We start from the raw sequence: 24,511 nt of genomic DNA on the forward strand, positions 1-24,511 counted from the left end.
ATTGCCAGCTTTGTGGTGCTTAGCAGACTGGATTACTGTAATGCCCTCGTCCTGGGAGCCCCCAACTATCCGATTAAGAAACGTTACAGAGTTCAGGTTGCTACAGCCAAACTGACTCTTAATAGACCGTGGAGATCCTCCACCTCCAGTACCCTCAGGGACCTTCATTGGTTTCCCATCAAACAGAGCATCCTCTTCAAATTGCTTTGTGTTGTATTCAAAGCTCTTCAGAAGAAGGACCCAAAGCAGACCATACTGGGGAAATTCGTCCCAGGAAGATCGCTACGTTCAGCCACAGCAAACCTTGCCCAATAGCACAGATTCTGCTGGGTGCGCCAAGGGGGACAAGCTTTCTCAATCAATGCTGCTCAGGTCAGGAATAAGCTCCCGCCTCACCCAAGATCTCGGGCTGATCTGCCTAGGTTTAGGAAAGCCCTTAAGACCTGGCTTTCCCAAAATAATATTGAGCTGTTGACAGCTATGTCCCCCCCCTTACTAGGACTTTAGCGACCTTAGCGGCTGGATACCAGTCTGGCCACAGAGCTCTCTACAAATACACCGTACAATACAAATACGCTGTGTAAATCAACAAATGGACAGGGGTTGGACTTGCCAGACATGAGATAATATTCTTTTACATATTTGCACAGTTTGCCTCCGGTTTTTACAACATTCACTCACTACACTATCAATTAGATAATGATTTTATGAGTCAGATGCTTGCGAAATATAGAATTGTTGACTTTCTCTGATTTAACAAAAATCACCCCAAAACTTTTGGTATAAAACAATGTTACGGGTATTGGGAAAGCAAGAGAAAATGTTTAGATACTACTTTATTCCAAGTCTTAATGTGTCCACTCGGATAGAAGATATTACACTAGAGCAACAATCACTCTTAGAAAGGAATACATTGCAAAGATGGAAAGTGAATGGATATTCTTATTTTGTAGACTTTCAAATTCAGGATACAACATGGTAAACATGGGCTAATACTGAACCACATATTACATTTTTTGAAAGTTCTATTTTATGGTCGTACAATCAATTTTTGCATTTTTTAATGAACATAGACCTACAATCAGTAATGGCTAGATCAGCACTGGTTGAAGGCTTTATAGAGATAACCACATATAGATCAGTAAGATTCTGCAGATTTAGGCTAAATGACACTAAAGAAATAGTCTTATTTTCAAGAATAACTCAGAAATGGCAGACAGCCGAGAACCTGATCACCTTGACTGAGACATTGAACACAATAAACCGCTGCAATTTTTTCATTCTAAAAGCAGCAAATTTTCAAAGATTGTAATTTCTTTCTAAGTGGTTATTGTATTTAAACAAAATTAATTCACAAATACAATCAAAGTGCTTTAGATGTTCACCACAAGTAGAGGGTAACTGTACGCATATCATATGCCTGAGCCCGAAATTTACTAACGCTTGGTCAGCAATATTACAATACTGTCGGAATATTCTGGGTGTAAAAGTGCTAGACGATCCCCAAACAATTTTATTAGGTAACCCCTCACAAACGGGGTTAAGTTCAAGCCACCACAAAAACGTATATGTAGGAATGCTTGTACCACAGTCTTTAATGCTGCAAAATTGGAGAAAATGTCATTACCCTCGTTGGATAGTGAAAAACTAAAATGGTGAACGTTAAAGAATGTGAAAAGCATTACGCATACAGAACTGGTTCATTGATGACATTTTTGCCTCTTCGATAACATTTTGTGCAGAATCGCAGGATGGATTGACTTTCAGAGGGAGGGTCTGGAACATTCGGGTTTCCGCTCACCGAATTTTAAGATGTTTTACGATGGTAAATTATTACGGGCTCGTACAATCATAAAAAATCTGAAGATGTATTGAGGCAAATATTCACATACTTGAAGCATTTGATTGCGGCTACATGAAATTAGGTTTTTGTAGTATTTTTTAATTTATGTAATTGATGTAATACTGTAATTAATGTAATGGCTATGATTTCTCCAAATAAAAAAAAAACCTGTTACCAACTGTTGCTACATCATAAAGGCCTTGCAGGTAGGGCTGACGAGGCCTCTCAGAGTAGTGCTGCTTGTCTGCTTTTAGCGACAGCAGAAAGCACAGCTGCAGGAGAGGGAAGGCAGGCAGGGGTGGTGGCGGGGTTCATTAAGGGTAACCAGTAAGGTTTTTTTTTGGGGGGGGGGTGGGGAGGGAGGGTTATTTGGGACAGGGAAGAGAGGCCATGTAATGCATGGCTCCCCAATTACTCTTCTGCCCTCGCACAGAAGTTGAAAGCAGTGGCAGATGGTTTTGGGGGCCATACATAACTATTGCTGTCTATTTAATGTCACTCAGAACCCCATGGTGAAAAACATTCCCATAATTCACAGTTCGCCATCTATAATTCTGTATATTGCATACACTGACTGTTGATGTGTGACACTTTTCTAAGGGGGAATAAAGAAGTCACCAACCGACAGCACTGCGGTGAGCAACCATTTTCTGAGTCGCTACCCACTAGGCTGCAAGGATATTGCGTGTGTAGGCCTGGCTAACCCTACGATGCTGCTGTGGAGCACAAGGCATCAACTGCAGCACCAGATATTCCTGCCTGTGGTTTTGCTCATGAAAAACATATTCCAAGCGTTAAACACATGTAATAGACTCGTGCTCGTTAAAGCACCCCAATAACTGCAATAGGGGCTATGTCTACTGAATGACAAAGGGGAGAAACACAACCTTACCATCTAATACATAATGAAGCTCAACTAGTCAGTGCTATGGAAAGACACATATTTTTGACATACACATATAGGAAACCTCTAACTATGCTGATTTGTTAATCATTTCGAACACTTCTAAATGCATGAATGCCACCACAGTTTTACTGCCACTTGCCTTAAAACTATTTACATCGAGCAATCCCATCTGCAAGCCATTTTCGATTGTTGCTCTTTCGAGAAGTATACTTGTAATAAACACTATAGCTTGGAACTGGACACCAATAAAGAGAGGGTTATTCAGGCTCATTAGCAACTTTTGTTCACCCCAGGACAGGGCGAATGAAATGTTATCAGTAATCAAACTGTATCCGGACGTATTCCATAATAGTTTGCCCTTTCATTTGTTTCATGTTTGCCATCATTCTACCGGAAATTTAAGCACATTTTAAACATTTCAAAATATGACACAAATACACAAATAATGTGTTGTCAAGCACAAAACAAAAATACGTGGCAGGGTGTAATATTTAAAGCAGACACGGTAAAACAATAGCTGTGAATGCTCCTGGCATGCTATTACTTTGTGGAGTTCGTTTCGGAGCCTTCTAGACATGTCTCCAATGGCCCAATTTTGTTTAAAAAAAGTAAAATCTTTATTGGGTGGTTTTCAATTTTCCTACTGTGTGGGACAACAATTAAGGCACAATCTGAAAGTAACGGAATACATCAAAGCTTAAACACTGCTTCGCACTAAACGGTGAGCCACTTAAGGATCGAGCACATAAAATAATTGTTTACAAATGGAGTAGAATTGTGTGTTAGAAATCAACATATCGGGCCTAATTACAACTCAGGTAGAGCGGTGTCCTCATGTGGCCTCGATATCACTCAACCGGACAACACGAACACTCCAGGAGCAGGAAGTAGACGGGACCTGGATTTTACCAGCCGGAAATGGCATGAAACTTTGGCTGCAACAACAATCAAACCTTATCCTCCGGACCCTGACAAACGTATTCTTATCCTTCCACCCCCCAGCCTTGCCTGCACCCCCTACCTCCACCCCCAAACTGCATGGAAATCCCTGGTCACAGTTCCCACCTGCTCCGAGCAGGAGGTAAATGAGAGTTAAACCCTCACATGAGGCTGAGCAGTTCTACTCTCTCGTATGTACCTGTGTTAAAACTGTATATGTGGGTGCATTGGAATGCGTTACAAACTGCACTAAGCTTTTTCCAGAACTATGGGGTTCTCACATCACTCCATGTTTCGCATCAGCTTTTGTGGGAAATAAATCCAAGACATCGATGAAGAGGAACGTCTTTATTACTTCTTGCACCTCCAAGTCACTTCACCAAAGAATGTCATGGAATGTCACCTGAACATTCTAAGGGGCACTCCCGAGCGTACCAATAGGGAGGGAGAGAAGGGGTGGAACAAAGGTGAGGAGTGGGGTACTGGGAGGGGGAACTGGGGGTGAGGGAGAAATACTAGTATTAAATCAATTCTAACAGTTTTCCACTGCTGTTTTCATCTTTCACAAATCAATGTATTTGTCCAACTGGTTTAGTAGAAGAGAACTGAGACTACAACATTCAGAATGTTTTTACAGCACAAGGGCTATAAAGGTAGTGGCGAGCCAACAATGAGTGTTGCAATCAATGACACATACACTACTCACTAGACTAACGCTTTAATACGTTAATTAGTTTTAAATTACAAATAATGGTGTGCTAGTCGTTCGTATAGGCTGCTGTCATGCTGCGGACACGTTAGGTCGCAATTTGTACTCCCATTATGAGTTCCCTATTATCTCTGTGGGGGGATATCAGGGGCGTAATTAATTATTCCAGCTGGTATCTCCTAGTTAGACAATGGAAACCACTCGTCAACGTTCCCAGAATGGGGAATATCCTCCTGGCATTGGAAATCTCATATCCTTTTGAGCAGGTTTTTCCTGATTCATGGGAGTTTAACAGAGGTATTTCTGACATGCTCTAAGCAGGTGGGAAGCAGCGGCGGCTACTCCGTTAAGGCGGAGGATCGTCGCCCCACTGCTCTCTCAGCAGTGAAAACATGGAAAATAAAATGATAATAAAACAGGATATTCTCTTTTTATTTTTCCTCACTGAGCCAAGTCAAGGGCGGGGTGGGGCCGGACCATCGTGAATAACAGCAGCTGCAGCAGGAGTGGTGGGTACCCCAGGGTAAAGGCTCCTAATATCTGTCAGAAACTCAAGCTCTATCTTCCCACTAGGAATTTGCATTTCTGTGGTAAAGAGTTGCTTGTGATTCCACGCATTCGACACACCAAATGTGATGGCAGAGCCTTTTCTTATGTGGCTCCCACCATATGGAACAGTTTGCCTTTCTCTCTTCAAACCTGTCCTAACTCCTCCAACTTCAGGAAATCATTAAAAACAGTACTGTTCTAGATCGTATGCACAGGCTTGAATTTAACAGAGCGCTGAGATACCCCTGCCGGGGTGATTCGTGTACAATATCAAATTGTATTAATAATAATAATACTGCTGCAAGTGCGCATGTCGGTTTGGCTGGCCGTCTTAGGACGTTTTTGAAACGTTGAGAGGTGTGACGGTTTGGAGGCAGATGGAAGGTATTTTGAGGGAAGCTTTTGACCAGAAAGCAACATACTCTCCCTCCTTGGCTTTGTGTCTTCATTACACACTGCCTGCTCCTTCCATGAGGCTAGGAGGGTGGGAGAAGTCTAGGCTGTGCCTCCGCCCTGCAGCCCCTTCCTTTGTTTTTCCCCTAGCAGATCCAGACATTGTAAAACTGGTACAGTGGCTCTGGACCCAGAAAATTCAGTTGAAGAATCACTGGACCTTTTGGATTGGCCCAGAGGGATATTATTCGCTCTGGGTAACTCGTCATGGAGGCCTGGGTGTGCAGGGGCCTGGAAAGCCACGAGCCTTTGCATCTCCTCTACCTATTTGCAAACTGGCGTCATGGGGATCAGGCTAACTCACACTTGGACCCCGGCTGATGCCGTTCACTCCAAATGCATCCACCTCTCTATGGACATAACATTAAATAGTAAAAAAAACTGACAAGAACCCACGAGTTTTGCATAAGTTAAAAGCAGGTAAACGGCTGAATGCAACAACCCAGTACAAATGTACCAAAGGTCTAAGGTTGAATAAGGGTGTGATAGGAATAACAGCATTTTTCTCACAATCGTGCACATTGTATTCACTTGAATAACAGATCAGGTAAGAAGTCATTGCACAGCTTCTACATTAATGCTCTTCTCACGTGTCTCATCACACAGGCTTTATAGTTTAGAAATTTAACACTTACCGTGATTATTTAATTTCCAACAGTAGATGGTCGGTTTCACAGATTAGTTAAGAACTCTGTAAAGAAAGAGAACAAACAACGCATCAAAACAGTTTTTTTTATATAGAATACGATTCTCTCATTAGAGTGTGCATTTTACAACTAATACTAGCTGTTGAGAGAATGTAGATGGGCGTAAAACGTTCACAGTTTAGAACATCAGAGATCACGCAGTACAGAAAGTCAGATGGAAGAAATCAATCACCCATGCTCAGAGCAAGGCTGTTACATACCTTCGAAGTCACCCAGCTACAACGATACAAAGCCAACAAGCATTGGCAAAACCAATAGGCAAGTTTAGGGACGTAGAGGAGAATGGCGTTAAGTATGGTAGAGTGGAATGGCAAAGAGTGGAGTACAGTGTCACAGTGTGGATTGGCATACAGTGTCGCGTATTGGAGTAGCATAGAGTAAGTCTCATAGCGTGGTGTACAGTGGAGTAGAGTGAACTGGTGCAGAGTGCTTTGGCGTAGAGTGTTGCAGTGGTATAAAGTGCAGTGGTATAGAGCGCAGTGGCATATAATTCAGCGGTGTACAATGCAGCATCGTAAAATGCAGTGATGTCAATTAGAGTGTTGCATATTAGACTGCAGTGGCACAGAGTAGAGTATTGTAGAGTGTATTAGCGTAGAGTGGCATAGAGTACCGTGGCATAGAGTAGAGTGCAGTGGCGTAGAGTAGAGGAGCGTAGAGAGCAATGGCATAGTGAGTAACTGTGGTATGGCATAGAGTAGACTGGTGTAGAGTGCATTGGCATAGAGTGTTGCAGAGTTTAGTGGCGTAGACTGCAGTGGCATAGAATTCAGCGTACAATGCAAAGACATAACATGCAGTGGTGTAGATTAGAGTGGTACATACTCTAGTGCAGTGGTGTAGAGTAGAGAGTGGTGCACAGTAGAGTGGCATAGAGTGCAGTGGTGCAGAGCAGAGTATAGAAGCATAGAGTGGCATAGCATGGAGTGGCATTCAATACAGTGGCACAGAGAGCAGTAATGCAGAGTATAGTGGCATAGAGTGTAGTGGCAGAGTGGCACAGAATGCAGTGGTGTAGAGTGCAGTAGCGTAGAGTAGTGCAGAGTAGAGTTTAGTGGAGTTGAGTGGTGTAGCGTGGAGTGCTGCAGAGTGCAGTAGTGCAGAGTCAAGTGACAGAGTTCAGTAGCAGAGAGTGCAGTGTTGGAGTAGAGTGTCAGAGTGAACTGGAGTAGAGTATAGTGATGCAGAATAGAATGCAGCGACGTAGAGTGCAGTGGCATAGAGTGGAGTGGCACAGGGGCGTAGAATGCAGTGGAGTGGTGCAGAGGAGAGTGAGGTAGCTTAGAGTGAAGGGGTGCAGGGTAGAGAGCAGTAGCATGTAGTAAATTGGCATGGAGTAATGGTGCAAAGTGGTGTAGAGCGCAGTGTCATAGAGTGCAGTTGAGCAGAGTAGATTAGAGTGGCTTACAGAGGATTGGAGTTCAGGGGCGTAGGTGGAGTGGTACAAAGTAGAGTAAGAAGGTGTAGAGTCTATTGCTGTGAGTTGCAGTGTATTATTGAGAACAGTGGTCCCTAGAGAAGCAAAAATAGGAACAGGGGAATGAATATAGGCCCAATCTGTACTATATTTGTTAGACTTGTCCAGCCGGATAGAGGTCTAATATTTAATATTTTTGAATCCAATGAGAACAGTATACACAAAAATGTTGAAGTGGGACACAAGCCTGCATCCTACTGAAAAAAGGAAAAACAATAGGACACACAAAAAGGCCCAGGCAAGGCTGTAGGTTTGCTACACACAAAATTCACAATGTGACAAACAAATCGCAAAAGAACACCTTTACACATTAAATGGCAATTCAGAGCAGTTCATAAGGCGTTTTAGGGTGTCGACAGTGTTTCGATCCATTTAAACAATAAAAGGACCATCATCAGGACATTTAATATAAGAATGCCTGTGTACAATCACCTGTAATGAGCGTTATCAAGTCTCGCATAGATAGAGGTAGATGCTGAAGATACAGTCAGCGAACTGATAGACCATGAAAATTCACGGCGACGTATTTGGAAGCACCCAGACCGCTTAGGGCGTCAGAGGCGATGGCGTGGTGTTTGCAAAAATGACCCATCCAGTGATGGGAAACGCTCAATGTCGTTTATTTCCTGAATAGGGAGAGAGCCGCAGCCGCGTACTCCAGGGATCCAATGGGGATAGATGCCTCAGTCTTGGTTCCTCGGTGGCAGACAAGGTATATCGGCTTCCGGGATGCAGGAGGATGTTGCAGAGTGAAGTGGAGGTCAGCATAGTAGAATGGAGAGGCCTAGACTACAGTGTTGAAGATTCCAGTGGTGAAGTGTAGAGTGGCAAAGAGTACATTGGTGTCGAGTAGAGTGGTGCAGAGAAGAGAGGCACAGAGTGAAATGGCAGAGTGGAGTAGTGCAGAGTGGAAGAGAGTGCAGTGACGCAGTGTGGAGTGGCATGGATAGAGTGGAGTGGCGTAGTGTGGAGTAATGCAGAGTAGAGTAGAATGGAATATGCATGTTGTGGTAGCACACTTCCATTACAGATAACACATCTACATTTGAAATCACCATTACATTTGCAGACATACAGTTTCACTGATAAAAATATACAGCACACAAATAATAATGTGTAGAAATCTCATCACCTAGTGTATTGATTTGTTTTGATCGTCTTTGAATATTTGTTTCCACCACACTTCAAAATTACCCACAAATGTGCTTTATTTGGGTTTTTCTCATTCTGAAATATCTGCACAGTTCATTTACAGACATTTAAATGTTGTGTGCTAGAAGACAATAACGTCTACAGCTTTTTTCAAGCACTCCTCTCCCCACTCTCCCTCAGAGCCAGCACGATTGTCGCATAAATCCTCTCACTTTAAAGTCAGAGAACCTCTGTCTTTGAGATCACAGTAAATGTGACAGGATAAGAACAAGATTTAAAGGCATGTTTACAGGAATTGAGCACTGGTGGAAAAATGCAGGGCTTGGGGAAGGGGCAAACTCAAACTGGGCAGCCTAAAACAAATAGAGCCAGCCAACAGAAAGTAAGCAAATGTGAGCTACAAAACCAATGGCAAGCAATGGGCAGAATGCATTCCCAGGGAAGTTTTCCGAATGTCCCTAAGAAGGCGTTAACAAACCAGACATCTGCGCTGTCTGGTAGGCTTTGACCTAAAAAAGTTCATCAGCAGTAGTGGGAAAACTGAACAACGTAGGACATATGGGCATGGATTTTCAGAAGCATTTAATCCTGAAATAATAGAACGATGGGCGTGTGGACCTATCGATCATTGCGAAATATACTGTATTTTAGTGTCTGTTTGGCTCCCATTAACAAACAATTGTAATTTTGAAGTTGACTGCAAGGTCAACAAATCATTATCAAACACATAGTGCTTGGTGGTCCTGGCAGACATTAAAAGAGAATATTGCCTTTGTGAAGTCCACTGCATGAGAACACATACCCCACATAGATGTAATGTGAACATATGCAGATACATCAAACATCCATATCATCTGCCGGGAATGGCCCGCAAGGAAGCCGGCATAACTGCATTACCGCCAAGTTCTCTTTCATGTCACTGAAGGCGGCGAAGCTTTGTGTTGTTTGTCGGGAGACACACAGCTGGAGTGATGGTGTGCCCTGGGAGTTATGTATGAAATTTGTCCAGGCAATTTGTTAAATGTGATACTTAAGCCATAGCACATGCGAAAGCCTGGCACTGGAAGACTGTGCGGCCTGATTGATTGACACCGTAGCTCTGCAGTAAGAACCCTGCTTAAGCCCTTTTAGGGCAACAGGGCCCAGGTTAGCTTGGCTCCCAATCTCTCTATGCACAGGACCAACACGGACATTTGCAGGAGAGCAAATATTGCACATCAACAGTCAAATGCAAAGCCAGCTTCTAACTACAACTTCTCAGTTAGAAAGAAAATAACCCCAGGGAAATTCTTCAATTATGGTTCACATCCAAAACTAAGCAGAGCTCTAAATTAATAGAACAAATGCTCTGTCACTGTCAACGCATAAAGCCTTTTTGTGGTGAGGGGAAGATATTTAATTTTGGATTGACAGATAATTTAATAGCAGAATAAAACAACCCATGACTGAAAAACAATGGTAAATCAGGTGGCACCGGGGAAGGGTAAAAAAATCTTAACTCAAATAAAGTTGGTGGTAAGACCTTAAGTTCCACCATTGGAAGCTACAATAATGACAAATATTTTTTATTAACACCATTGGTGCTTACCCAACTGGGTACTGCTATGCTATAAAACACTCACAAGCCTGTCATCAATACACCTTCAAATATCAGAACACAGAAAAACACTGTCTGGCAGATACAGCAAATTTTGGTGAGAGACAACTGAGGCATATGCGATGTCACCACAGTAGAATGCAAGGGGGAGATACATACAATGGTGCAGATAGGAGTGGTCTCACAGAGAACATGCTAAACATATCAGATTACTCTCACAGAGCTGGTCAGTGAGTGAGAAAAACAAGCCGAGTTTGGACAACCAGCAGGTACCAGGTGGTTGGTGGTACCAGGAGGTGCATGGTTATTGATCTAAATTTGAGGTGGCATGACATCAACAGCCACAATAAACTGCCAGTTGCAAAGGCATGGGTGTAGGCACACACAAGGGCATCCAGTAGCCCCACATATGCCACTCTCACCTGTCTACAAGACCATAGAAATCGAGCTTACCAATAGAACATTGGACACTGACAAACCTGCTTGAAGGCAAGGAGTAGGTGGAAGCGCATACAGCAAGCATTGGCAAATCCAATGGGGCTTGCCTATGCAAAAGCTATTGGCTTTGCCAATGTACCTTAGCCATGGGGTACATCAGCATGGCTGTTGTCCAGCATTGCTAAAAGTTAGTAGTGTAGAGGAGAGTGGCATGGAGTGAAGTGACAGAGTGGAGTGGCGCACAGTGAGTAGAGTGTCGAAGAGTGAAGTGGTGTGGAGTGACAAAAGGTGGAGGGAGGGTTGTGGAGTGTCCTACAGTGGAGTGTCATGGAGTGTCTTACAGTGGAGTGTCTTACAGTGGAGTGTTTTACAGTGGAGTGTCGTAGAGTGGATTGGAATACAGTAGAGCAGAATTGAGAGTTGTAGAGTGGAACAGAGTGACAGAGTGGACTGGCATATAGTGGAGTACAGTGGAGTGCGTCAATCAATCAATCATTTGTAGATCGCACTACATACCCGCGAGGGTCTCAAGGCGCTGGGAGGGGGGTGCGCTACTGGTCAAACAGCCAGGTCTTGAGTAGCCTCCTGAAGGTCAGCAGGTCTTGGGTCTGTCGTAGGCTCAGTGGGAGGGTGTTCCAGGTCTTGGCGGCGAGGTGGGAGAAGGATCTTCCGCCGGTGGTTGTTCTACGGATGCGAGGGACGGTGGTGAGTGCGAGGTCGGCGGAGCATAGCTGGCAGCTGGGGATGTAGAAGGAGAGTTGTCCATTGAGGTAGGCTGGGCCAGTCTTGTGGAGTGCCTTGTGTGCGTGGATGAGGAGCTTGAAGGATATCCTCTTGTTGACGGGGAGCCAGTGCAGGTTTCTCAGGTGGGGGGTAATGTGGCTGTGGCGTGGTACATCGTGGATCAGTCGTGCAGAGGCGTTTTGGATGCGTTGCAGACGTTTGATGAGCTTGGTTGGAGCTCCCGCGTAGAGGGCGTTTCCGTAGTCAAGTCTGCTGCTGACGAAGGCCTGTGTGACTGTACTTCTTGTGTCTGTCGGGATCTACCTGTAGATCTTGTGGAGCATGCGAAGGGTGTTGAAGCAGGAGGAGGAGACGGCGTTGATTTGCTTGGTCATAGAGAGCGTTGAGTCGAGGATGACTCCCAGGTTGCGTGCGTGGTCGGTGGGTGTCGGAGGTGCCGTCGGCCACCAGGAGTCGTCCCAGGCTGAGGGGTTGGAGCCGAGGATGAGGACCTCCGTCTTGTCCGTGTTCAGCTTCAGTCGGCTGATCCTCATCCAGTCCGCGAAGGCTTTCATTCCTTCGTGAAAGTTGGATTTGGCGGTGATGGGGTCCTTGGTGAGGGAGAGGATCAGTCGAGTGTCGTCGGCGTAGGAGATTATGTTGAGGTCATGCTGTCGGGCGACGTGTGCGAGCAGGGCCATGTAGATGTTGAACAGTGTTGGGCTGAGGGAAGATCCCTGGGGTTCGCCGCAGATGATCTCGGAGGCTTCGGATCGGAATGGGGGAGGCGGACGCTCTGGGTGCTGCTGGAGAGGAAGGAGGTGGTCCATTCCAGAGCCTTGTCTCGGATCCCTAAGGCGTGGGGGCGTGCGTGTAGTGTGCAGTGGTAGACAGTGTCAAATGCGGCGGAGAGGTGCAGCAGGATGAGGGCCGCGGGCTCACCGTTGTCCAGCAGGGTCAAGTGTTCTAGAGTGGAGTGTCGTACAGTGGGGTGGCGTTGAGTAGAGTAGCTTAAAAGTGTTGTGGGGTGGCAAAGAGTGGAGGGTTGTGGGGTGGTGTAGAGTGTTGTGGAGTGGAGTAGAATGGAGTGCAGTAGAGTGAAGTGTCGTGGAATAGAGTGGAGTAACAAAGTGTTTTAGAGTGGAGTGTCATGGAGTGGCATAGAGAGGAGTACAGTGGCTTAATGTGAAATAGTGTCGTAGAGTGGAGTGTGTGGCAAAGTCATCCTTGTGCCCTAGGCACCCCCATTTTTCTGGCCAACAGGAACTGGTGGTATTTGACTCGGACTGTCCCTGGGCTCTGCCCAGCCGGTCCCAGGGCCAGTGCTATGCTGAAAACACGCATAGAATACTGTGAAAACCTACATACACTAAGGTACACTATGGGTTAGAGTACCCCTATGATTGGCATGACCTCCCCTATAAGGCCCTGGTAAACGATAGGGCAGGAGGAAAACTACCTTTAAGTCCCTTGTATATAATAGGGCATGGCAGTTCAGAGACCAGCAGCCCTTTCTTCACTTGCATGTGTGCACTGCTGAGGCCTGAGGTCAGTTTAAAAGCAGCCCTGTGTTGCTGGACTGCTTTTAAGAAGTAAATTGTGTCCAATCTCGACGTTGATGTTTGGGGCACTTAAAATTAATAAACTACAATATTTTAGTCTATTAGGTCCCCCAGGGTCTCTCCTAGGTGTCCCAGTGTAGCGGGGTCAGGCACTTTTAAAGAGGAGCCTTATAAAATAGGTTTATATGCCTTGGGTTTAGTGAAATTACACATTTCACTTCCTACATTGTAGTAAAGTGCTTCCTAAAATCGACTTTTGTGCTAGGATCACTGTGGAGTGTGGATCTGCAATACTTTTACATATTCAGAACCCCTAAAGTCTCCCCTATGTGTTCCAGGGTTGAGGGGTTCTATATGCCTATACCTATATATGGTATTGATAAATCCAACCATATGCAATTGTTGAATGTATCCTAAAATGTGCAGACAAGAAGTCATAAGACTTTCTTGTCTGTAAGCCAACATTCAGCCTTCCAGTGATCTGCCCTGCTTTTTCAGAGTTAAGTGGACTAGCCAGGCTATTTTGATGAGGTGAAAAGTAGCCCTTGGGGTGAAAGAGCCTTTCTGGGAGGAGAGGCTTCTGCTGCATAGGAATGCCAGAGCAAGGGGGTGGGGATGTAAACCATGATCTTCAAAAGAAGCCGGGGGCAGTCAGAAGAAGCCAGTTTCATTGACACCCCTACTCTTTGAATCCAGTCAGATGGTAAGCTTAAGGAAGGAATGTGCAGATGCCGAGGGGAGGGAGAATATGGAGATGAGCCATGCTTGTGGTTGGTTTAGCCAGCTCTTGCCTCTGCTAAGACTTCAGCCATATTGAATTTTGGCAAAATAGTGCTTTCTGGGAGACCAATGTGCCACACATTGGAGGAAATGGTCATGTTCTTACTGAATTTGTGTTTTTAAATGGTTTACATACCGGTCTTGGAAGTTAAGCCTGCCTGCTCGCAGCAAAGCAACAAAGGGTGTAGCATGGGAATAATTTTCTGAGACATATTCTGAGGCATATAGTGTGTTAGTGGCATTATTACCAGTGGTAGATGCATATTTACCTCTACTACTAATCCACTTTCCAACAGAGTGGTGTAGTGTAGAGTGGCATAGAGTTGCGGGGCACAGAGTAGAGTGGAGTGGCGTAGAGTGGAGAGTGTATGGTGTGATTGTACACTGCTATTACAGACAACACATTTTCAATTGAAATGACTGTTACATTTTCACAGACGTACAGTGTTACTGCTAAAACTATACAGTGCACAAACAAGGCTGTGTAGAAATGGCATAATCAAGTGTATTCATTTGTTTTGATCGAATTAAAATATTTGTTACAACCACACTTCAGAATTATAATAACACGTGCTTCATTTGCGCTTTTCAAATTCTAATATATCCGGAAATAACTGCACAGTTAATTAGAGACATTTTAATTTTTTTGTGTGCTAGAAAAAAGCTTCACTGTCACAACCCTATATTGTCAGATAAATCCTCTCACTTTGAAATCGGAGAAAGAAAAGTAAACCCCATGCACCCTAGGAAGTCAGCACCTGATTTCTGACCTTTGTCTTTGAGTTCACAGCACATGTGACAAGAAGAAAATTTGAAAGTCTGTTCACAGAAATCTAGCGCTGGTGGAAGAATACAGTAAACAAGCTATGCTCTACAGGAGGGACAAGACATGCTGGACAGCCTAAAACGATTGAAGCCAGTAACTAAAAAGCAAGCAGCTCATTGGACAAAAGTGACCTCCTGTGTGACCCAAGTCAACACTGAATACTAAAGTATCTGAGAGGGGCAGTGCCTCTAAGATCTGCTGCTCGAACCTAAAGGAAGAAGGGCCCATGCTGAGAAGTTTGATTTGCACCAACCAGGCTCTGCACTCTGACTTGCTGTGCCTGCTGAACAATCTAGAACTACAGCTCTATAGATCTAACCTGCTTCAACAGAGTAAAGAGTGGAATCTCTGCAAGCAACAGGTTAACAGAGCTCACCTGGACCATCACCACCAAGAATTCCCAGCCTGGAGTTCGACCAGTGAATTGTAAGGGTTTTGTTCAAATGGGAATTGAAGTCCCAAACTTTCAAGGACTATCTTGGAGCTTACCGACTCTTGGAGTAAGTTTTGGACCCTTTGGGACCCTCAAAAGAACTTCAGGAAGAAATTCCAGAAGTCTGGAGAACTTTGGAGCAAATTTGAAAAAAAGATCCATAACTGGACCGACTCGAACTGGCCGGCCAAGCCATTAACTCTCAACCGCCAGCCGGCCTGTCCTCCCGGTTCGTCCCACTAAAAAGCTCCGGAGGTCCGACTTCCAGAATTTGACCGGGAGTTGGTCGAAGCCCAAGCCGAAGAACCCTCACTGAATGTGGCCTGGTGAAAAGCAATGAGGGACTTCGTTGAAAAAGATCCATAAAAGTGTCTAAGTCCAAACATAGAAAAGGTGACCGGGACTAACTGAGAGAGTCAAGCCGCCCACCTTCAACAGCAACCGGCCTGGCTCTCTGGTTTGTCCCGCTGGAAAGCTCCAGAGGTCTGACTTCCATAGGCTTTACCAGGAGCTCGTCGCAAGACAAGTCGGCGAACCCTCACCGGCTGAGAGCTTTGAGGGACCCCGGGAAGAAAAGCTCCAGAAATGTTTCTAAGTCAGAAGGTAAAAACTTTGACTGAAACGTAACGCGAGGGGTAGCCGTGCAGGGCTCCATCACGGTTGGACTGAGACTTTGCCTTTGTCCCATTCTAGCGTGACCAGATGTCCCAATTGGCGCTATAGGTTTCTAAGTGGTATATAGTACTAAATCTTTAAAAATTCATATCTACGGTTCCATACATTAGTTAATTTTTGTTTTGATGTCATTTTAAAGATAAAAATATTTCCTATTTTAAGGTCGAGCCCAGGCAGCGCATACGCTACTCTGCCAGTTATGCTGTATTGGAGTATGGAATAGAAGCCCCACCCAATCTCCGCCCACATTTGTCATTGGCTTGTGCCATTGTCCTTCATAAATGCTGGCTTCTGATTCATTAATAGGCTTGTTAGTCCCTCCTTATTACCACCTTGTCTTCATTTGTAACCTCCAATAAGGACTGGCCCTTTTACTTCTGTTACACGGTTTGTCTTATTTAGTCTGTAAGCACTATTTTCTTTGAATAGTTTCTCCTACTGCAGGCACAACATGCTTTCCTGCAACCTTCAGCACGCCATGCATGCTTTCACTTTCTAAGCAGCCCTGGCCAATGGCAGCTGCTTCTTTGAAATGCAATAGGTCTCTCATTTACAGGAGTTTGAGCTTGGCATTTTACATGACAATGCCTTTTATTTATGTGTTAAATAAAAAAGGCATTGTCATTTACAATGCCAATAGCTTAAATTCTTGCAAATGCAAGACCTATTGCATTGCAAATGCTTGTTATAAATTAGTGTTAGATTTTTATTGATATAAATTAGCGTATTAATTATTTACTGAATTTGTGTTTTTAAATGGTTTACATACCGGTCTTGGAAGTTAAGCCTGCCTGCTCGCAGCAAAGCAACAAAGGGTGTAGCATGGGAATAATTTTCTGAGACATATTCTGAGGCATATAGTGTGTTAGTGGCATTATTACCAGTGGTAGATGCATATTTACCTCTACTACTAATCCACTTTCCAACAGAGTGGTGTAGTGTAGAGTGGCATAGAGTTGCGGGGCACAGAGTAGAGTGGAGTGGCGTAGAGTGGAGAGTGTATGGTGTGATTGCACACTGCTATTACAGACAACACATTTTCAATTGAAATGACTGTTACATTTTCACAGACGTACAGTGTTACTGCAAAACTATACAGTGCACAAACAAGGCTGTGTAGAAATGGCATAACCAAGTGTATTCATTTGTTTTGATCGAATTAAAATATTTGTTACAACCACACTTCAGAATTACAACAACATGTGCTTCATTTGCGCTTTTCAAATTCTAATATATCCGGAAATAACTGCACAGTTAATTAGAGACATTTTAATTTTTTTGTGTGCTAGAAAAAAGTTTCACTGTCACAACCCTATATTGTCAGATAAATCCTCTCACTTTGAAATCAGAGAAAGAAAAGTAAACCCCATGCACCCTAGGAAGTCAGCACCTGATTTCTGACCTTTGTCTTTGAATTCACAGCACATGTGACAAGAAGAAAATGTGAAAGTCTGTTCACAGAAAGCTGGCGCTCGTGGAAGAATACAGTACACAAGCTATGCTCTACAGGAGGGACAAGACATGCTGGACAGCCTAAAAAGATTGAAGCCAGAAACTAAAAAGCAAGCAAATGTGAGTTACAAACCAGAAAGGCAATGCTCAAGCAAGGGGCGGAATGAATTTTTAGGTCAGCTTCCAGAATGTCCCCAAGATGTCTTTGGCAACCAGACAGCTTTGCTGTTTGGCAGGCTTTGACTTAAAAACTATTCACAGCCTTGCAATTTCTCCAAAATATGTGTAAATTCGAACAGTGACATAGGGGCCACATACTGCAATTGGTTGCCTTTCAATTATCTGTCCATTCGATGTAGTGCCGCCGATGCTTACTACATGAATGTGAGCTGCTACATACATACAATGAGGATTCTCTGAGGCCACCTCACCCCACTCAGATCAGAAACTACACACACATACTTTTGTGATATTGACATCACACTCATGTAATTTCCATCCTTAGGAGACTTCATTAGCTGAACAGTCTCAATGTTATGGCAGACACGTAGATCGTTTACGCAGACTGTTCAGGGAATGCTGGAATGGTCTTCGAAAGCATGTCACTGTGGGCGCTATGCCATTAGTTCTACTTCGTAGCACTGAGATAATTTGCTATTTGCGATCTCTCTAGCTTCATTTCTATTAAGACATCTTAGGCACTCCCCACTGATTACTTCCAAATAAGGCAAAACATATCTGCATTTGCCCAACACATCCGTGCAATATTTGATGCAAATAAATGAATTTTATTGCATGTTTCAGGAATGCTTTTTATTACTTTCTTCAGTGATTTCTTTTATGAATATTTGAAACATTTTCAAGGTCTTGTGTAAGTGTATAAACCAAAATATAATCCTCGAAAGAGTCCGTAAGGCAACAAGGAAGTTAAGTAGAAGAGAAATACACAAACTAGAACTGAGACTCCAGAGCCACGCCGGCTTTGAGCGGGAAAGTCACGTAAAGCGACGCTACCTTTAGATCACTCTCAGCCTTGCATTGGACTCATTTTATCTAAAACGTGAAACTCTTCCTGTGAATTGAAGTGTATGACTGATTTCTGGTTTGAAAATGAAATGCTAGGGAAAAAATGCTGTGACGAAGAGGGTTGGGTATAATCTGCAGAAGCAGTTTCTCCTGAGAAACATAAGTGTTATTTTTTGTGGAGAAGTGTGGCTCAATGATTAGAGCGGCAGACCCTGATGCAGAGGTCTAGCCCGGGACCAGGGTTCAATTCCCCGCCTTGGCGGGTCTTGGGCTAAAAAATTCCACGGACCTGATAATTCTCGCCACGGTGCCTATTCCAATCATGGAGTCCCACTCTGCAACTCTGGGCAATAGCTTGCTTAATCTCCACAACGGCCCCCACAACGCTAAGGATGCCTGGCCTCTACCTTGGGGGTGCACAGGAGTGGACGCTTCACAGGGAAAGCCAGGATGGGTTCCACAGCGGTATTCATACAAGCGCCTTGACACCCTTGCGGGTGACTAGTGCGCTATACAAGTATCAAATTTACAAATTTTTAAATTTTTCCAAACTTCAGGCCCGATTTACACATAGGGTAAAAGTCTGTTGACTTTGTCATAATCTCTGAAGTGTGTCGATGGAGAACAGTAATACACTTGCACCTGCCACTCAACCCCCAGTCCTTCGTCATGCCAGACCACACAGGGACCCTACTGACTCCCCTGGCAGGTGGGATGACAAGGACAGCAAAAGATGGACGCGCTCCCTCGCCGCCGAGCAGGGGCAGCTGTGTGTCCACAGAGCACTGTGCATCCCTGCTTGTGGCCATCAGGGTGAGGCACCAAACACAACCGTGTGCGGACTAACCAGTGCCGGATTAACCCCCGTGGGGGCCCCAGGCACTCGAAATTTCGGGCCCCCCTTGCAAATGATCTACTAATACGTTTTTAATTTTACCAACCAACAATTTTAACAAACCAATTTTATTACACAACAATTAGTAATGTTATTCAACAAAAACAAGTGTATGATTTTAATAAAGCAACACAACTTTAAATATTCATTGGGTACATTACATTGATAGAGTATTTTCTCTATAGAGTCTTTAATGTAACGTTTTCATTTCTTTGAGTTGATTCATTTGTTTCTAACTTTTGGAAACAATTTAAGAAAGGTTGTTTGCGATTTTATTTCAAGTTCAGATCAATATTATTTTGACCCGTTGTTGCGGGGGCCCTCAATGGAGTAGGGCTCATAGGTCGGAGCCCATTTGGTGATCCGGAAGTGTGACTAGCCAGCAGTACCCCTAATATGGAACTCCAATGCCACCCTGTTCACAGCTGATGCAAACAACTTGCTTAGACAACAAAAATAGCGAACAATTTGGCAATATCTGCTATTCAAATAGCATGTGGGCCTGATGGCCGACTTAAGAAGGTCCCGAAATAGGACTATCCAATTACTACCAAACAACTCACCAACTTGAAAACGAATCACATCTCTGTCGTGGCGTGTGCGGTAACATTGAAACCGCCCTCTTGATAAGGGGTTTGGGCATACTTGTCAGATAGCAACAATGTGAGACAGTTAAATCCAACAGGCACATGCGTGTCTAACATGCAGAAGAAACACCAGACTCTACAAACGAGGACAGGCAAGCCCTGCGTTAAAAATGATTAGGTGGCATTTGAAACAACCGAGCACCATTTTCTTTAATTAATACCACGATTCTCTCTGAGAAAATTGCATGTGCGTTGATGGGGGCATTTGTTGCCAAAAAGTCTCAGCGGAAGAGTAGAACATATGTGGTATTGTATCCAAGGCTGGGGCAGTTTAGCTGCCGTGTTTCGGGTTTACGTTCTGTTGTTTTCCAGGTTCGCATTGCTGTTGTGTTACAGGTTGACGTTGAGGCTCACTTTGCTTTTTTGTTACAAGTTGCCCTTTCTGTCCAATACAACACCCAAGGTGTGTTTTGAGGATTGCTCTTAGAAACTCAGCTAGTGGCCCTTCCGAATTCATATCATTACAGACACGGTTTCCACTCCTAGGCTTTCGTGTAACAAACTAATTATTTCTGGGTGTTATTGTCCTGGTTTGTTTACTTTGTGCAAATTCGACTAACACACCTGATAGCAATGGTGGTGTGTGAAAACCTCGGGGATGGAAACGGAGTGATAGAGATATGGAGTCAGTGGTCACCCTAGATGTACCTTTAATTTACGAAGGTGTCAGTGAATGATCAATATATAGCTGCCAAGGTTTCAAATTGCTGTGTGTGACATTTTCATAATTTCAATGTAATTATGAGTGACATTTCAACGACTATGAGTGACACTGTCTCGCGAATCAAGTCCCAATCCAAGGTGACCAAGTCCGAGTGAAGTTTACCTTGTACAGCCCTGCCAAGAGCCACACATCACGCTTTAGACTAACGCATTTGAAGGCAGGTCCCCCATCACTGTATTACAGATAATAATCACACATTATAGCGCTTCCTCAGTGTCAAGCTGAAGCGCTGCACTATAGGAACTATCCATATAAGAAATATGGTAGCCAGTAAGCACATGGGGCCTCTCAGCTCCTTCAGTGTGAACAACATAATAGAAGGGCGGCCATCAGTGTCAGTGAAAGACAGTCATTATGTTGTCTGGAGGTAGGCGGGCTAGGAGCATGAGAGCCATATGAAATATGTGCTCTCACCTGACTTCCCCGTGGTACCGGCCACAACAAAAACAAAATCGTCCAGGATCCTGCACCATGCCCGCTTCGCTACCCACTGACAGCGGAGCAGGTGCCTTGCAAGAAAATCAGCAACACAGGCGGAGCAGTAAGCAACAGCCAGTTACAGAGATACATGGTGTGGGTAGTAGTACTATTACGGTACATTATAGGATGATGTCTAGGGTTAAAACAAACATAGGGTTAGTGACACTGTCCGTATTAGAGTGTGGACAAGGTGCAGTGTAAGGATTTACAGTTCATGCATGGTTAGGGTTTGAATTTGGATGGGTTTCAACTGAGGGTGATTCTCAGAAGATATGAGTGACAGTCTCGTGGAATGACATGGATCCCTTGCACAGCGCTCCTCTGTCAGAAGACACTCTGCCCAAAATGCCACCGGCCACCTGTTTTACCCCCTCAGTTAACTTTCCATTCGGAGTGCTTTGACTCTGCTGTCCAGGGGGCTACCGCTATATACAGACACTACATGGACTAAACAGTAAATCCAGAAGGAAGGGTGAAAACATACACTAACTGCATCCACTCGAGCACGTATCCCTGATGGGGTAGAGACTAGAGGAAAGCAAGGCATAGCTCATGTTATAAAGGTTTCAGTTGGTATTCAAGACTCCTTCACTGGTCTGCAATCTGCCATTCCCAATCTGTATCTCTCCAAACAATACATAAACAGTACGTTTCATCTGCTCTAAACATTCCTGTAAAATGTAAGCAGGATGCCTTCTCTTGTAGAGCATTATTTTCACATAATGGCAACTCCATGCAGGTGTTTTTTTTCAAATAATGGATTTGAAATAAGCATACGGACTTTATAGCGCTTTAATACGATCCAGGTAGCAGTGTGTATTCTATTTCAAGGAGGAAAAACAAAAGCCATAGCTGCTTATTTCATATAAACAAAATGTAAGAATTACGTAAATATAAAATACATAACGAGGAAGTCGGCAAAGGAAACTGTCCAGCCTGCTAAGGGTACACATTCATCCACAATCAGAAAAAAAGCTGAAGTCAGGAACTGCTATGAAATGGTTAGGGAGCCTAAAATTGCTGTGAAGTAAATCATCTTGGCTTGAAGGACAGCGGCGTTAATCTCAGATGGCTGCAAACAGAAGCTACTTTATTTTTCATTGTATTGGTGAGGAATGTTATGAGAGAGCGGAGGTTGGTGGCCGGCGGGGTGAGGGAAGTTAGATGAAGTTGATACCTTGACACTACTACCCCCGCAGCTGCCGCGGTCTGGTCAGGACAGTCCTGACCGGCCTCTTGCGGCTTATCAGCTGCAGGAACTCTCTCTGGTGTGGCATGATCGACTCCGGAGGCTGCATACATTACCGGCACCTTAGCGCTGCATACAACAGCAGTGCCGCGGGTGCTACAGCAGAGGGTCCTGTCTTCTGAGCGTAACAGCCGCCAACTTGTTGGAGAGATCTGTGTTTAGTGAGGTCTCAGATTTGAATCAAAGTAGTATAAGGGTAATGTGTCTCCTGTAAAGCACATCACGTAACGTGCAGATGAAATATTTGTATTTTATGTAGATAGTAAATAAGGTTAATTCTTTTAACACAGAGATCCTTTTGTTACTTGCACTTCATAAATTGTAAGCCTTGTAATTTAACAGTGAACTCATGTAACTCATCTTGTAAATTGATTTACACATGGACATAATTTATAGTCAATGTATAATGTGTATGTTAAGTAAAGATCTGTCACCCTGCATTGGATTGCGTAGCGCTATAAAAGAAATAAAATAGTGCTATTGAAATTGGTATTTGTGTAAATACTGGCACAGGCCAACACCTCTGACATTCTTTCAGTGTATGTATCTCTTCTATACAGGGACTGAACAAAGGCAGAAGCATGCCTCTTTTAAGTACCTGTGAAGAGAGAACACGCTGTGTACCTTTGTTTCACGAGGTTCCAGGCCACCTCCAGCCAGGATATTAAAACAAAAGGAGACTTGATGGCCCCGCCCAGCTGGAGGTGAAAAGAAAAGCTGCCTACGCCTAGCTGCTGGGAATGGACAGCAGATAATCTACAGACGCTGCTGAATGTGTCCTGGTGCCTGAAAATTACACAGGGACAAGTTCAGCATATTTCTGTGGGGCCCAATTTCTTGGCAGGGGGGGGACGGCGTCCACTCTGAAAATAGTGGGTGGACGCCGTGTACCTGCGTGTACCTCCCTACTCGTGCCCTGTCCTAGACTACAAGGAGGGAGGCTGGAATTCCAAAGTCATCCATTTTCTGGACTGAATACAGGTGTGAACAATCACCTCAGAATGAAGGCAATCAAGAAGCACAGCCGTCATCTCAGAAGGCAGTCGATCAAAACGCATGACCGCCATCTCAGAAGCCAATGAAGGCGCCATGGTGTGGCGACAAACGCAAAAGAAACAAGTGATGGACAGAATGCTGGACAATGCAAACATTCACCCCAGTCACAAAGATCTGGGTTAAATCCATCATTCTTTTGGCAGCATTGACAAGATGGTTAGGTTGCAACAAACCATTAAAACACTTTAAACCAAGGCCAATACTCAAGAGAGCATAATAAAACAAAAAAAAAAGGCCTCCAAGGACAGCTCTTCCTAAAGGAATGTGTAGGTTACTAAAAGGGGAGATGTTCTGACAAAAGACATGTAAGTGGAGTTCACAACATTGTGTGCCTTTAGTCTAAGGCTTTCAGCACAGCGCAAGCGATGCAGTAAAAACACACACGAACACACACCAGAGAAAGAGCTAAATGGACATGCTGGCCGCGACTAGGGGAACTGCCTGTCGCTCCCTCATCCGTGAGTGAAAGGCCCCGTTTAACCTCACGGCTTTCGCTTCTCCAGGAGGGGGAATTGCCAGTAAGTGCCTGCCCTATCTGTGATTAATGTTTAAATAACTCTGGGAACATTTTACCACTAATAGTTTTTAAATGGCAATGGCTTTTCCTTGTAACATTTTCATTAAATGTTTTGATATACTGAGGCAAGAGGCTTGTGTGACGCGCCCCGTCTCTCCAATAAACCTGCGGAGATATTTAGCTACCATTGTAAATGATGGCGCTGTTTGTCAGAGAGTCCGTAGAGGTTTATATGTCACCTCCATTAGAAGAAAGGTGATCTGCGTCACAGGCGCAACTAGAGCCAAATTACAAGGGGCGGGGGGAGGACTACTAAAATTTCGGGGGGATGGTGGGTAATTTCTTCTAGCAATAGGCAGAGTGGAGATGAAGGGGTGAAAAAACAACAAAGCTTCGTTAACACGTGAATGGACTTTTAAAGACCTGTGAAGTACTCGGGTGCGGCTGCGATAAGCTCAAAATCTGTGTGTGTGTGTGTGTGTGCCCGGGAAGCTGTCTCAGCCGGAGCTGACACACACGATGGAGTGGGGGTGGGGGTGCAAAGCCCTTTGATCCCAATGGGCATTGCGCACCTGGTCTGCGTAAATAACCTTGTTTCCGTTACGAGGAAATAAAGTCATATGCAGATGGGCCTATTTCTTATCTTACATATATATTCCCAGGACTTTAAGTGGGCCGGGTCTCACCGATGCTGA

General features: G+C 44.3%; 1 protein-coding gene across 10 annotated transcripts in view; it reads right to left on the reverse strand.

Moving 5' to 3' along the window:
• Positions 1–24,511, reverse strand: part of TSPAN9 (tetraspanin 9) — an 828,427-nt gene that overhangs the window by 577,129 nt on the left and 226,787 nt on the right. For all 10 annotated transcript variants that reach the window (XM_085652565.1, XM_085652573.1, XM_085652568.1 and 7 more), the window contains one exon: positions 6,036–6,091. The gene's annotated coding sequence lies outside the window, so the exon portion shown is untranslated. The remainder of the gene's footprint in view (positions 1–6,035; positions 6,092–24,511) is intronic.

This window comes from Triturus cristatus, chromosome 4_1 (assembly GCF_964204655.1).
Source record: "Triturus cristatus chromosome 4_1, aTriCri1.1, whole genome shotgun sequence".
NCBI lineage: Eukaryota > Metazoa > Chordata > Amphibia > Caudata > Salamandridae > Triturus > Triturus cristatus.